Here is a 13,261-nt window from a genome sequence, read left to right on the forward strand (position 1 = left end):
TTCACTACCAGCACTGCCAGTACTTTCGCTGCCGACCTCCCGCTCTTCCGTCGGTAACCGTAACCTATCCATACACCCTTTTCTCAACCCTAACACCCCCCTGTACTAAAAGAACCACCCTTGTTCGCCTTAAAGGTCCAAACTCCTGAACACAAAAACCTAACACTCCACTCACACCTTCCACACAAACTCCGTAAAAACTTCTCAACGCCTGTCACTGCACACGTTCTCACCAACTTTATCTCAAGAAAAAATACAGATAGAAACTCACTATCAGCCGGAATTATTGCACATGCATTCATCGAAAACAATTAATTTTAATAATATTTAACTTAATTATCATAAACAATTTCTATAAACAAATTATTTATAAACGAGTTTTCTCATAGCTGAATTGATTTTTCTGAACAAAAGTGATTCATAATTGTCTTTAAAGCCATTTATTACTTTAAGATTTATCAAACTTAAACAATATAGATTGTTTATAACAATTTAGTTAAACAAGTCTCCTAATCGGCCGTTTCCTCGTAGAAAAAAATGTTTTTTCTTCAATAATTATTAGAGTGACATTTATTGCGGTGACTAACCAACGAAATTAAATAAAGAATAATTTATATGATTATTATAAACAATTTTTTTAACAAAACTATGATTTATTTTTGTACATGCAAAAAGGACGGTTTCCCACTGAAATTATCCGACAATAAAGAAACAGTGATTTCAAAATCGGATATGGGACATTAAATAAAAATTTGCGTAAAGGTTAATAACAATTTCTGTAGCAATCTGTCCATAGCAATAACGCTGTACTTGCGTTTTTAGAAGTCACCTATCTTTCATTTGTTTTATGCAACTTCCTGAAAAATAAATGAGGAACAATTGAAAATAAGGTGCAATAACGCTCTGCTTGCGTATTCAGAAGTCACTTATCTTTCATTTGTTTTGTACGTAACTTCATGAAAAACAAATGAAGAACAAGTGACTCTCAACTAAAAAGTACAGTTCCAGGTTCACCGCTAGGTGGGTATCTCTCGCACGCGTTCTCGCAAGAGAAATCATATTTTTCGTTTATATAACTGAGAGAGGCTGCGTTGAAATTATCTTTATATGATTTGCTTTTGGCGTCATTTTAAAATATCTTCTACAGGTTTGTACATTTCAACTATTTGTATTATTATTTCTAATAAAAAATGGATACTCTCAAGGTAGGTAAGAAGGTCCTTTGTGATTTTCTTATTGCCAATTAGAGTACTGACGTGCAAGGTTTGTTAAGTTTCATGCAAACTGAGTATAATCTTGATCCTGAGCATCTAGAGATAGTAGCTAATCATTTGGATTTGTATTTTTTACCTATATTTCAGAAAAAATGGAAAGAATGTTAAAATATAAAAAGTCAGTTTGAAAAGAGGTTCGAAAAGTGGCTAAAAACTGACTTCGTTGTTACTTTTTCTGGGATAAAATCAAAAGGAGGAAGAAAAAGTTCGGATACAAAATTTGAAGATGCTTCTGCTGCGACAAAGAGACGAAAATTAATGGCTGCTGAGATACAGGATGCATTTCTGCAAAGTTTACGAAAGAGTGGAAGAAAATAAATTGCAAATGCTATAGTCGTTCTTTAAAATTCTGACGATACTGAAAATTTAAACATTTCAGATAAATCTGCCTTCGAATCATATGTGCCATACTCTTCAAAACAAGCTTTAGCTTTGATGCAACAGGTCAGACTATCTAAGTATCAATATAATACTATTCACTTACAGGCCAAAGAAAGAAAGGCTGACATTTATCCTTCATATATTAATGTATTAGAGATTAAAAAAGATTGCTATCCTTCAATTAATCGAATATCGGAAGGAGCTTGTGCAGAAGAAGTTTGTACAGCTCTCACTGGTACTCCATCATCTTCTACTTGTTACATTTGCAAAGCGATACCATCACAAATGAATGATCTAGAGCGTGTAAAGAAGAAAAAAGAAATTGTATCCAGCTTGGAATTTGGTCTTTTTACTTTGCATGCCTGGATTAGGTTCATGGAGTGTATACTACGTATGGCTTATCGGTTACAAATCTGCAAATGTAGCATATGCAAGAAAGAGGATACAGAAACAATGAAAGAAGCTAAGAAAAGAATTTGCAACGAACTTCAAAAGAAGATGGGGTTAATAATTGATCAACCAAGTCAAGGATCTGGCAACTATAATTGCGGTAATACGGCTCGTAGGTTTTTCTCGAATGTTGATTAAGTGTCAGAAATTACTGGAGTAAATCAGGAACTCATTAAAATGTTTAGAAACATACTACAAATGTTAGTTAGTAGCAGAAAAATCCCTCCTCTCTTTTTCAATGAGTATGCTTTTAGGACAGCAAAACTGTATGTGAGCTTATATCCATGGTACTACATGCCTTCTTCAGTCCATAAAATACTGCTACATGGGAGAAAAGTTATGGAAAATTTTGTGCTGCCAATTGGCATGTATTCCGAAGAAGCTTCTGAAGCCAGGAACAAGGAAATCAAGTACATTTGACAGTTGAACACACGAAAAATCTCTCAATTGCATACTATGCGCGACCTAATTCACAAACTCCTTGAGTCCTCAGACCTTTTTATTGCATCCTTGAAGCCTGAATGGGAAAAAGTTGAAGTTGAACTTGATCAAGAACTCGATGAACTAATAGAACAATTCGAATCTAAAAATGATTCGAGTTCTGAATCGTAATTTATTTATTTTGAGTTTTTTTATAATAATCTCATTATTATTTAAAGTATCAATTTTTTCATTGATTTAATAACACAAAAAAGATTATTACAAAAATAATTAAAGAAAAAATAACTTTTTTCTACGACCAACCGCAGATTGTCACGCATTGTTTTAAAATTGCTATTAACAATTACGCAGATTATTATTTAATGTCCCATATCCAATTTTAGAATCACTGTTTATGGTCGGATAATTTCAGTGGAAAATCGGCCGATTAGGAGACTTCTTTAACTAAATTGTTTTAAACAATCTATATTGTTTATGTTTGATAAAGCTTAAAGTATATAAATGGCTTTAAAGACAATTGTGAATTACTTTTGTTCAAAAAAATCAATTCAGCTATGAGAAAAAAACTCGTTTATAAAGAATTTGTTTATGGAAATTGTTTATAATAATTAAGTTAAATATTATTAAAATTAATTATGTTCTATGCATGCATGTGCAATAATTCCGGCTGATAGTGAGTTTCTATCTGTATTTTTTCTTGAGATAAAAATTCACAAAGCTAAAATGGTCAATTTTGTCACTATATTTGTTTATAAATTGTTGCTCTGTGAACAAAATTAAAAAAAAGGCAAACCACAATTCTCTTAAAAATTAATTGCTGAGCATTTCTGAAAAAACTTTTAAATCGGTTAAGAAATACGACCTTGGGGCGATTATGAACAATAAATTCCTATTCCAGACCACTGTGCATCGCCACTTACATAGCTTCTATTCCTCCGTACACAACGTAAATTAGGAAATTTCTATTTTTGTTGCCTAGGTTATTTTTCATTCCATACTTACATGCTTTATTTTCGATTATTTTAATTCCTTATAATTTGTCCACAAAATATAAGGACATGAATAATTTCTATTCGTTTTTGTGGAATATAAGTTTGAAAATTTCAATTTTTTTTCTGCCATAACGGGGAACTAATTTTAATTATAATATTTTATATTGTTTAAACAACTTATAGATTTTATACTATAACAAATAATAACAATAATAAATTGATTTATTAATGTTGTGTAAGATAAACAAAATGTATTTATTTTTAAATGTCATTATAAAAATATTTTTTAACAATACTACAAATTATTTCTATGAAAATAATTATTTTATATTTATAACTGTTCGGTTAAAAGGAGTAGGTTTTAGGTCTTCAAAGTGACATTATTCTCTTTTTTTCTATTCTTTCTTTTGCATTCCTTTAGTTTTTAATTTCTCTCACTACGCTTCCATTAAATTTTTCTAAATCGATTAAAAAGAATAGATTTGGCTTTACTCTCTTCTTAACGGGTAATTTAAAATTCGCTTAACTTTACATTCGCAAACTTTACTTAAATAACATTAAATTTCATCAAATTTTTCTTTAATGTATGGCAGAAGCGTTTTTAATAATTACACCATGTGTACTAATGTTTACTTTTGGAAACCTTTACTGTACATTTGGAAATTTTAAACTACGTTATTAAAGTTTACCGAAATGCCATGTATTCTTCAACACTTTGCACAAAAAATATTATTACAATTATGTCAAAAATTCTGTTTTTGGTCTATATATCCTAATTTTACACAAAAGCTTGATCAAGTTTCCTAACCCAATTTTCTCCATGTACTCTTTAAATTTCAACCAAGAGCACGATTAAATATTATGTAATTGCTGGATAAAATATTTATTCATGCAATATTAATTTTTGAAGGCCAAAAGTCCGAAATTTGTCCTTAACCTTCATTTTTAAAAGGTGAAACTTCAGAATCCTTCATATTTTATTTTATACATATTTTATTGAGTACGTTTTTCCTGCGATAGTGAGAACGACGCTTATAACCTCTTCTCCCCCACTATTCATGTCTACATTTAATGATTTCATCAAACGCACAATTCACTGTAATTTTAATTTTAATTCATAACGCAGCCACACAAAAAAAATAAGTGTGCGGATCTGGTAACAAGACACACGTATTCCTATGGTTTTTGGGGCGCTGAATTTAGATTCGGTATCAAAAATTACCCATCACGTCATGTTTGAGCCATAACCTCAAAAAATGACGAAAAATCATGCACTGAGGCAAATAAATTTCAAAATAATGCCAGTGATGCAAATTTTCACTTCAAAAACATGTCAACAACTGTGAAGTATCAACCCTTGTCTGATATCAACTTATTTAACATAACTTTATCCAACAGAACCTGACCTCACCTAACCTGAATTAACAGAAATTTATTGAACTACACGTAAAGCTCTGAAAGCATATTTTCCCAGTAGCAAATGTGTGCTACATCGAATGGGTCAACTCGAGCCTAACCTAGAAATAAATCTAACCTATCCTAACCTAACCTAACCTCAAGAAACACAATTAAACTGATTGTTTTGTTCCGTTGTGTTTGCGGTACCGTTTGAATCAGCTTGGGCTTAACCTGCAAAGAGGTCAAACCTATCCTAACCTAAAAAAACTATCTTTCCTGTTTACATTTTATCTTGCCTTTTATCGTAATTAAATTGATTTATAGACCTACTTCAGTCTATTTTCTGCCTGCTATAACGTGTCCTTTTTTCTTCATTTGTAGGTTAAGATCGAGTTAACCTATTAAATATAGCACACATTTAAGACTGAGAACCGTACGCTTACATAGCTACACGTGTGGTTGAATTTCATTCCGCTAGGTTAGGTTAGGTCAGGTTTTGTTAGATTAGGATAGGTTAAACCTCTATGTAGGTTAAGTCGATGCTGAATGAAACGGTACCGCAAACACAACGGGACAACACAATGAGTTTAATTGTGTTACGTGAAGTTAAGTTAGGTTGGGTTAGGTGAGGTCAGTTTTTTTAGTTTAGGATAGGTTTGACCTTTTTGCAAGTTAAGCCCAAGCTGATTCAAATGGTACCGCAAACGCAACGGGACAACACAATCAGTTTAATTGTGTTTCGTGAGGTTAGGTTAGGTTAGGTTTGGCTAGGTTAGATCTATTGCTAGGTTAGGCTCGAGTTGACCCATTCGATGTAGCACACATTTGCTACTGGGAAAATATGCTTCCAGAGCTTTACGTTTAGTTCAATAAATTTCTGTTAATTCAGGTTAGGTGAGGTCAGGTTCTGTTGGGTAAAGTTATGTTAAATAAGTTGATATCAGGCAAGGGTTGATCCATCACAGTTGTCGACATGTTTTTGTAGAGAAAATTTGCATCACTGGCATTATTTTGAAATTTATTTGCCTCAGTGCATGATTTTTCTTCATTTTTTTAAGTTATGGCTCAACCATGACGTGATGGGTGATTTTTGATACCGAATTTGAATTCAGCGCCCCAAAATCCATAAGAATACGTATGTCTTGTTACCAGATCGGCACACTTATTTTTTGTGCGTGGCTGTGTAATCGATTACAATCGATACTTCAGGTGTAAGATTTTATATTTGTGATGTCTTTCCACGTTTCCTTCGCTCTACTCATTTTAACAATTTTAATAATAACGATTCAAATCGACACTGCGCTAAGTGGTCACAGCACTGCGACTCGAGTAGTTCTAATTGAATCTGAGGTTGCACCTTATAAAACTATGAAGGTTAATTACAAATCTCCGACTTTTGGCTCCTAAAAATTAATATGGTACGAGTTAATATTTGCAATGGATACTCAGTAATGAAATTACATTGAATTGTGATCTTGATTTAAATTTGAAGAGTAGGTTTTATTCTTGATTTTATGATTTTTCTAAATTTTTTTAACATTCTCTAGATTTGGCAAACAGTCGAACTCTAGATTTCAAAATGTTAATTTCGCTAAAAAAACTGCTAACTTTGAAACAAAATATTTTTGAGTCGTTCATTAAAATAATTTTAACTTCGGCTGATTCGACGCGAGATTTTATAGCTTTTGTGTTATTTGTGTGATAAAGGCGGGAAATGAGGGGCTTCTTGACGGGTGTGAGTTTTGCCGCTCTAACGAAGTGATGGTGGGAATTCACAAAAGGCAGTAAGTCCCTATTTGCGCCCGTGCCACACATCCTACATTTTAACTGGCTTCTATCAAAAACGAGACGTATGATAAAGTTTTTGAAAAACAAGCGTGCGTAAAAGCTACATAATAATCGAGTTTTTGAAGGAGATCGTTCGAAAAAGGAATTGATGAATCTAACGTCTATGTAGTCTAGGTTTGAGATGTTAAACTGTCATCGTCACATGAATTGTATCCGCAAAAGGGTCTTTATGATGATAGATAAAAGACAACTAGCAACTTCCGGGAATCACTGTTCAACTAACAATGTTCCCAGCCTGCAACCTTGGCATGTATTAAGCGCACCCAGTAAAAAATGCTAACAGTTTGCAACGTCTACGTGACCCATTAATTGATTACGGAATTTTGTCAATTTTGTAGCAAGTGAGAGGAAATTGCTGAGCTGCAAATTGTTACTTTAAAACAAGCAGAGAAGAATCAGAAAGATCAATAATAAAGACAAATGTTAGGTAGTATTGAAAATAATATAAATAGGAAATAAATCAATTAAGTTAAAGGATATGTGTACACCATTATATAATATTATTATATATTGTAACATTATTATTACATTATAATTCCTTAGTTATTTTGCTTATAAAAACTCACATTTGCAAATTCGACATAGTTCACTTCAACACTGAAAAAAATTGTTAGTTGCGACAAGAAGCTCCTTATTAGTAGAGTTGGTATAAGCTACAACAACTACTTCGATGGTAACAGTAACTAACCAGTTGTACGGCAACAAGTCGCTGTTAGTCCTCCTATGAAGGTTATATTAGTAAGGATAGTAATTCTAGTCACAACAAATAAATTAGTTACAGTTACCAGAAAGTTATTTTCCAATAAATAAAAGTAGTAAAGGTTACAAGTTTTGCCCCTTGGCGATATTGGAAGAACTGAAATCTGAGCAGTGCTGGCAACATTCGCATTAAAATATCGCGTCATGTTTTCGATGATCGCCATTTTAATCTGAACTTTTACGTATAAAGTGTAAACACGTGGGAAATATTGGAGAGCATCATATAGATCCTTAGGGCGTTCTCTACGGCCTACGCCTAGGGCACTTTTTCACGGAGATCTGTTTTTAAATAATTGTAGAATGAATACTTTTCATAGAATTTATTTCTAGTTACTTTGTTGGATTATGGCAAATTTTATTGATTGATAATCTAGATGCGAACTCGATGTGTCAAATAAATTAACGAATGCTTGAAAACAGGCCTCCGCGAAAAGGTACCCTAATTTGTATATATACACTATCGTGACAATTCAGCTTTCCAGTGGGATGAATATAATTATATGAATAGTAAGGAAATATAAGATTAAATAGTAATATTATATAAGATAATATAATAGTAAGGATTACTACTGTAAGTAGTAAGATCAACTAATTTATTTGTAAAATAACTGATTTAATAGTAGGACCTAATAACTAAAGTAGTAACGCTTACTATTTAAAGTAGTAAACAAAACTACCAGAAAGTAGTACCTACCGTCGAAAGTTGTAGCGAGAACAAATAAAGTAGTAAGGACAACTATTACCAATCTCGCGAATAAAAGTAGTAGCCTCAACCACTTTAATAGCAGCGGCAGATATTACAAACTAAAATAGTTGGGCCTACTACTTTGTTAGTAGTCCCAACCAATTAGTTTTTTCAGTGAAAGACAAATATCTGTGTAGAAACTGAATTTGCGACTTTGTAAGTAGAGCCATTTGAAAGATAAAAAATTTCGCGTCGAACCAGTACTGAAATTATTTTCATGAACAAGTCAAATAGTTCGTTCAGAACGACTGGTAAGTGAAGGTCAAAGGCCCAAGCCTATTACAAGTTCTGAAAGTATTGCCCCGTGAAGACGACTCTCCTCCATAGCATGCAATATATTTTTTGCAACACCCACCTCGAAAGTGAGGACTCCAAGCCTCTAAATGATATGCAAAGTACTCAATCCAACAGACTGTAAGGGAATAACAATGGCGCATGAACACTTTGAAACATATCTACTTTGCGAATCGACGGAATGAATTAATGGAAATCACGGAATTCCATTATTTCACGCAATTTGTTAAATTCATAGAATTCCATTAATTAATAGTATTCAAGGAATTCACGGAATTAATGGAATTCAAGGAATTAATTGAGTTTACAGAATTTATAGAATGCACGGAATTTAGTTACACTGAAAAAAATAATTCGACGATACAAGCATAATTCTGGTTATTCCAACCCTAATGTATTCCTCATTCAGCTACAGGAATACGGTTTGCGTATTTTACCCATACCATAATTATTGAAGCAATATTACTGCTTCAGTCATATGTTCTAATAGATATTTCTAAACATAAGATGGCTGCGTCAGATTAAATTTGGTTGGGGTAAATCAACCATACGCATGGCTCTCAGCTGCACCTCCCATAATTTCGTTGAAAATTATTTTTATAAGATACACGGAAAAAATATAAATCGCCTTTGTTTTAGATTGCGTTTAACTATTCAACGAAATGTGTCACAATGTTCTATAAAATTTAATGGCCGGGGTGTCGTAACCTCGATTGAAAGGTAGGGTGTACGAAACATTTTTAATAGTTCTATAAAATCTAAACTTGTAGTTAAAATACAGTCTATACAAAAGAAGTTTTGAAACCAATTTTTAGCCGAAAAAAATTTAATCTTTTGCATTATTACTTTATACTTTAATATTTATTCACCTGTTCTAGCACACAATTATTTTGTGTTACGCAATAATCACTACACTATTTATAATCGCACGCTATGAAAATTTTTATTTATCGCCGGTTCGAACCCTGAATGTTTCGCATTCCTAACGCCTAAAGCCTCGCGGCTAACCTAGGTTCGAGTATAAAGAAAAAAATCTGAAATATATCCTACAGGTGTGCAGGACCGTCTGCAAATTTTTGCAAGTCATTCTATAAAAAATGTTGCAAAGCTTATAATAATATATTTATAATATAATAATTTTAGAAACAACATAAATTATTATTGAATATTTTATGTGATTAAAGAAGATTTTAAACAAATTCAAAAATATTTCAAGATATTTTAAAAGATTTTTGAAGATTTAAATTTTCCACATGTGGCCGCAAGGAGACAGATGGCTCGCGTCAGAACCACGTCGGGTTAGGTTAGACAAGATTATGTAAAGTCGTGATATTATTTTTCTTTCATAGAACTTGAAAAGCCAAAAGCAAAAAGTAAATTGCGAGTTCGGAATCATAGAATTGTTGGTGAGATTTCTTATATCCGCAATGAAGGCAAAGGTAAGCTTTAATTCACTAGAATAAAAATCACAATTCATTTTTAGCTTCTGAAGATTTTCAGCAATGTATTCGAGAAAGCGTCGTCATTTTGAGCGTATTTACTATTTATGTGAATAAGAAAATGTTTTCCAGCTTTTTAGAATTGTAAATTTTATTGCTGATATTCTGAAAATAGAGATTACCTTATACAAAATGTATGAATTTCCGCATTAGTAACATTATAAATTTAATGCTTTTTATATTTCCTCGAACATAACGTCAATTTTTAAATCTCACTCCACGTGCCCGATGTGCACTTGTCAAACAAAAATCATTTCAATCAGTTTTTATTCTAATTCAGCATCCCCATAAATTAGGAGAAAAATCTTATTTTTGAAAAAATTTAAAATTGAACGACTATCTAACGTTTTTTTCTCATCTGAAAATAATTATTTCGATCTTGCATTTGATATGTTGTTACGTTGCTTTTTTTATTTATACAGGGTGATTTTTTTAACGTGAAACTTTCAAATATCTCGAAATGTTATGATTTAAAAGTTTCAAGTTACAAAAATCACCCTGTATATTAATTATTTAAATGAATGTTGCGTTTTCAATAAAATGAGATGATTAAGAAATATAATAATCTGAAATACCCACTTTTACCAATTTTAATTTTTACCGTTTTATAATAATACATATAGATTACCATACATATAAATATGCGTTACAATGCGAAGTCGGTAAGGTTACTCTTCACAGAAGTAAGGCTTGCTACACGAAATAGTAATTCTTCCTGACGTGGAGTTGATGGTTACAAATTGGTACAGTGCATCTTACTACTTGAAATTGCTCATCCTACTCTTTTAAAAAGTTAATTTAACTTACCAAAACGCAAAATAGTCATTTGAACCAAATTCACAGATGAAAAGCTGCGCTTCAATTTAAGGTAGTTGGAGCTACTGGTTCAGAGAATTCTTCCAACGATCCACTTTTTCCGTTTAATTTGATCTCGTAGCTATTAAATTGCACATTATTCAGGCAGAGCGTATGGGGAATTGGCAGCTATACTATGATTCCATTAGAAGTATCTTGCCGATTTTCCATGCATGTGGACATTTTTTGTATGCCAAATGTTGCCAACTGTATCTTCAAGATATGGATTCTTTACATCTGAAAATTACGGAAGCAGAGTTCAATATTTTGATAACCGAAAGCTTTTTACAATTAGACGTACAGATAAATTTTGGTCTGGGACATGATCAGACTTGGTAATTAAACAAACCTTAATGAAGCAAATACAAAACAACGGAGAAATTAAACATGGGCGAGCATTTACAGAAATTGTATTTAATAAATAAATGGAACAGTTCTGCGGAATTACCAGTAGTACTAGCTTTCAACATATTGAACTTAGAGATTCGAGCATTAAAAAGGACGAAAATGATGTACAATCTTTTTCCAATGGCTTCAACATCATTTTCATTTACTTTTTCCGAAGATATTTCCTATGATATCGTAGAAATTAATACTTCTAAACTACTTCAAAGAATAATTTGCCATGTAAAGGCAACGTAGGACTTTTTAAAAATGATAGATTTAAGGGTGGTTCCATCCACCTGCGAGAGGGAAACTCCTTTGATGATTGTTTCTGATGCCGTACGGAAGCATGTACGACAGTTATCAAAACTTTAACCATTTTTTCTGGAAAAAAGTCTAATTATATAACATAACATTTGTAAAATGGGTCCTCCATCTTTTCACGGATTTTAATGAAACCTTGAACATTGTGTTGCTAAAAATATGTAATCAACCGTTAAAAATCAGGAATGTTTGCTAATTGTTATTTAAATTTTTTAATCAAGAACAAGAATATATGAATTATTTCTTCTTATTTGCAGCGGTAGTAAATTGCACTTTCTCTTTTTTAACGGATAAAGAAATGAATAAGACAAAAATTTGTAACAAAAAAATACATATTAATATTGTAATGTTAGTGGAAAATAAATTGTTTCCGAAACTTATGACGGACATTCGCACAAGTGCCTGTGCAGAAATTACACAACTTATTCCCAAGTTCCGATCTGGGCCCGATTGGATTTTCCACATGTGGCCGCAAGGAGACAGATGGTGCTGCTCGCGTCAGAACCACGTCGGGTTAGGTTAGACAAGATTATGTCAAGTCGTGATTTTATTTTTCTTTCATAGAACTTGAAAAGCCAAAAGCAAAAAGTAAATTGCGAGTTTGGAATCATAGAATTGTTGGTGAGATTTCTTATATCCGTAATGAAGGCAAAGGTAAGCTTTAATTCACCAGAATAAAAATCACAATTCATTTTTAGCTTCTGAAGATTTTCAGCAATGTATTCGAGAAAGCGTCGTCATTTTGAGCGTATTTACTATTTATGTGAATAAGAAAATGTTTTCCAGCTTTTTAGAATTGTAAATTTTATTGCTAATATTCTGAAAATAGAGATTACCTTATACAAAATGTATGAATTTCCGCATTAGTAACATTATAAATTTAATGCTTTTTATATTTCCTCGAACATAACCTCAATTTTTAAATCTCACTCCACGTGCCCCATGTGTATTTGTCAAACAAAAATCATTTCAAAAGAATATTAAGAAGATTAAAAAATATTTATAATTGAAATTCATTTGTGTGTATGTGTAATAGCGCAAAATTTTAACATTGTTTGTCAAAGCATAATAGTTTTTTCAAAATGCAAACACTTATCGATATATTCAAGCAAGACAAATAGATAATGTAATGCAGTATATTAACAGTGAGATATAATGTATAATGATATATGATGTAGAATATTGAAAAATTGAAGTTTTGTAAAATGTAAAGTTGAAAAAATATTAATACAAAATTTTTGAAAATTTCCTAATTACAGAAATGAAAATTAAAGGGGCCATATCTGGTCCAGATCGGGTCCACATTTTGGATGCCTATATCTGGGCCCGGTCGGGTCCACATTTTGGATGTCCAGACCTGGGGCCGGTCGGGTAGGGCGTTTCGTTTACGGTCTGGCGTTAGACAGATTACCCTATCGGGCCCCCATTTTTCCCGATCAGGGCTCGACAGCCGCCACACCAAAATTTCTGCACGGGTAGCGCCACAAAGGCTCTAACAAGTCTAAAAACTATGAATCCTGGTAGAAAACGTTTTCGTTATTTGAATGATAATCGATATTTATAGGACTTTATCAAGAAATAATATCTGTCAGTACCTTTAGCGATTTCGTTGGGAGC

At 32.4% G+C, this 13,261-nt stretch overlaps 1 protein-coding gene across 1 annotated transcript in view; it reads right to left on the bottom strand.

Moving 5' to 3' along the window:
• Positions 1 to 13,261, bottom strand: part of LOC117177737 (sodium- and chloride-dependent GABA transporter 1-like) — a 344,932-nt gene that overhangs the window by 270,729 nt on the left and 60,942 nt on the right. The window contains exon 2 of the mRNA XM_033368637.1: positions 10,889 to 11,173. The gene's annotated coding sequence lies outside the window, so the exon portion shown is untranslated. The remainder of the gene's footprint in view (positions 1 to 10,888; positions 11,174 to 13,261) is intronic.

The sequence above is a fragment of the Belonocnema kinseyi genome, chromosome 8 (genome assembly GCF_010883055.1).
Source record: "Belonocnema kinseyi isolate 2016_QV_RU_SX_M_011 chromosome 8, B_treatae_v1, whole genome shotgun sequence".
NCBI lineage: Eukaryota > Metazoa > Arthropoda > Insecta > Hymenoptera > Cynipidae > Belonocnema > Belonocnema kinseyi.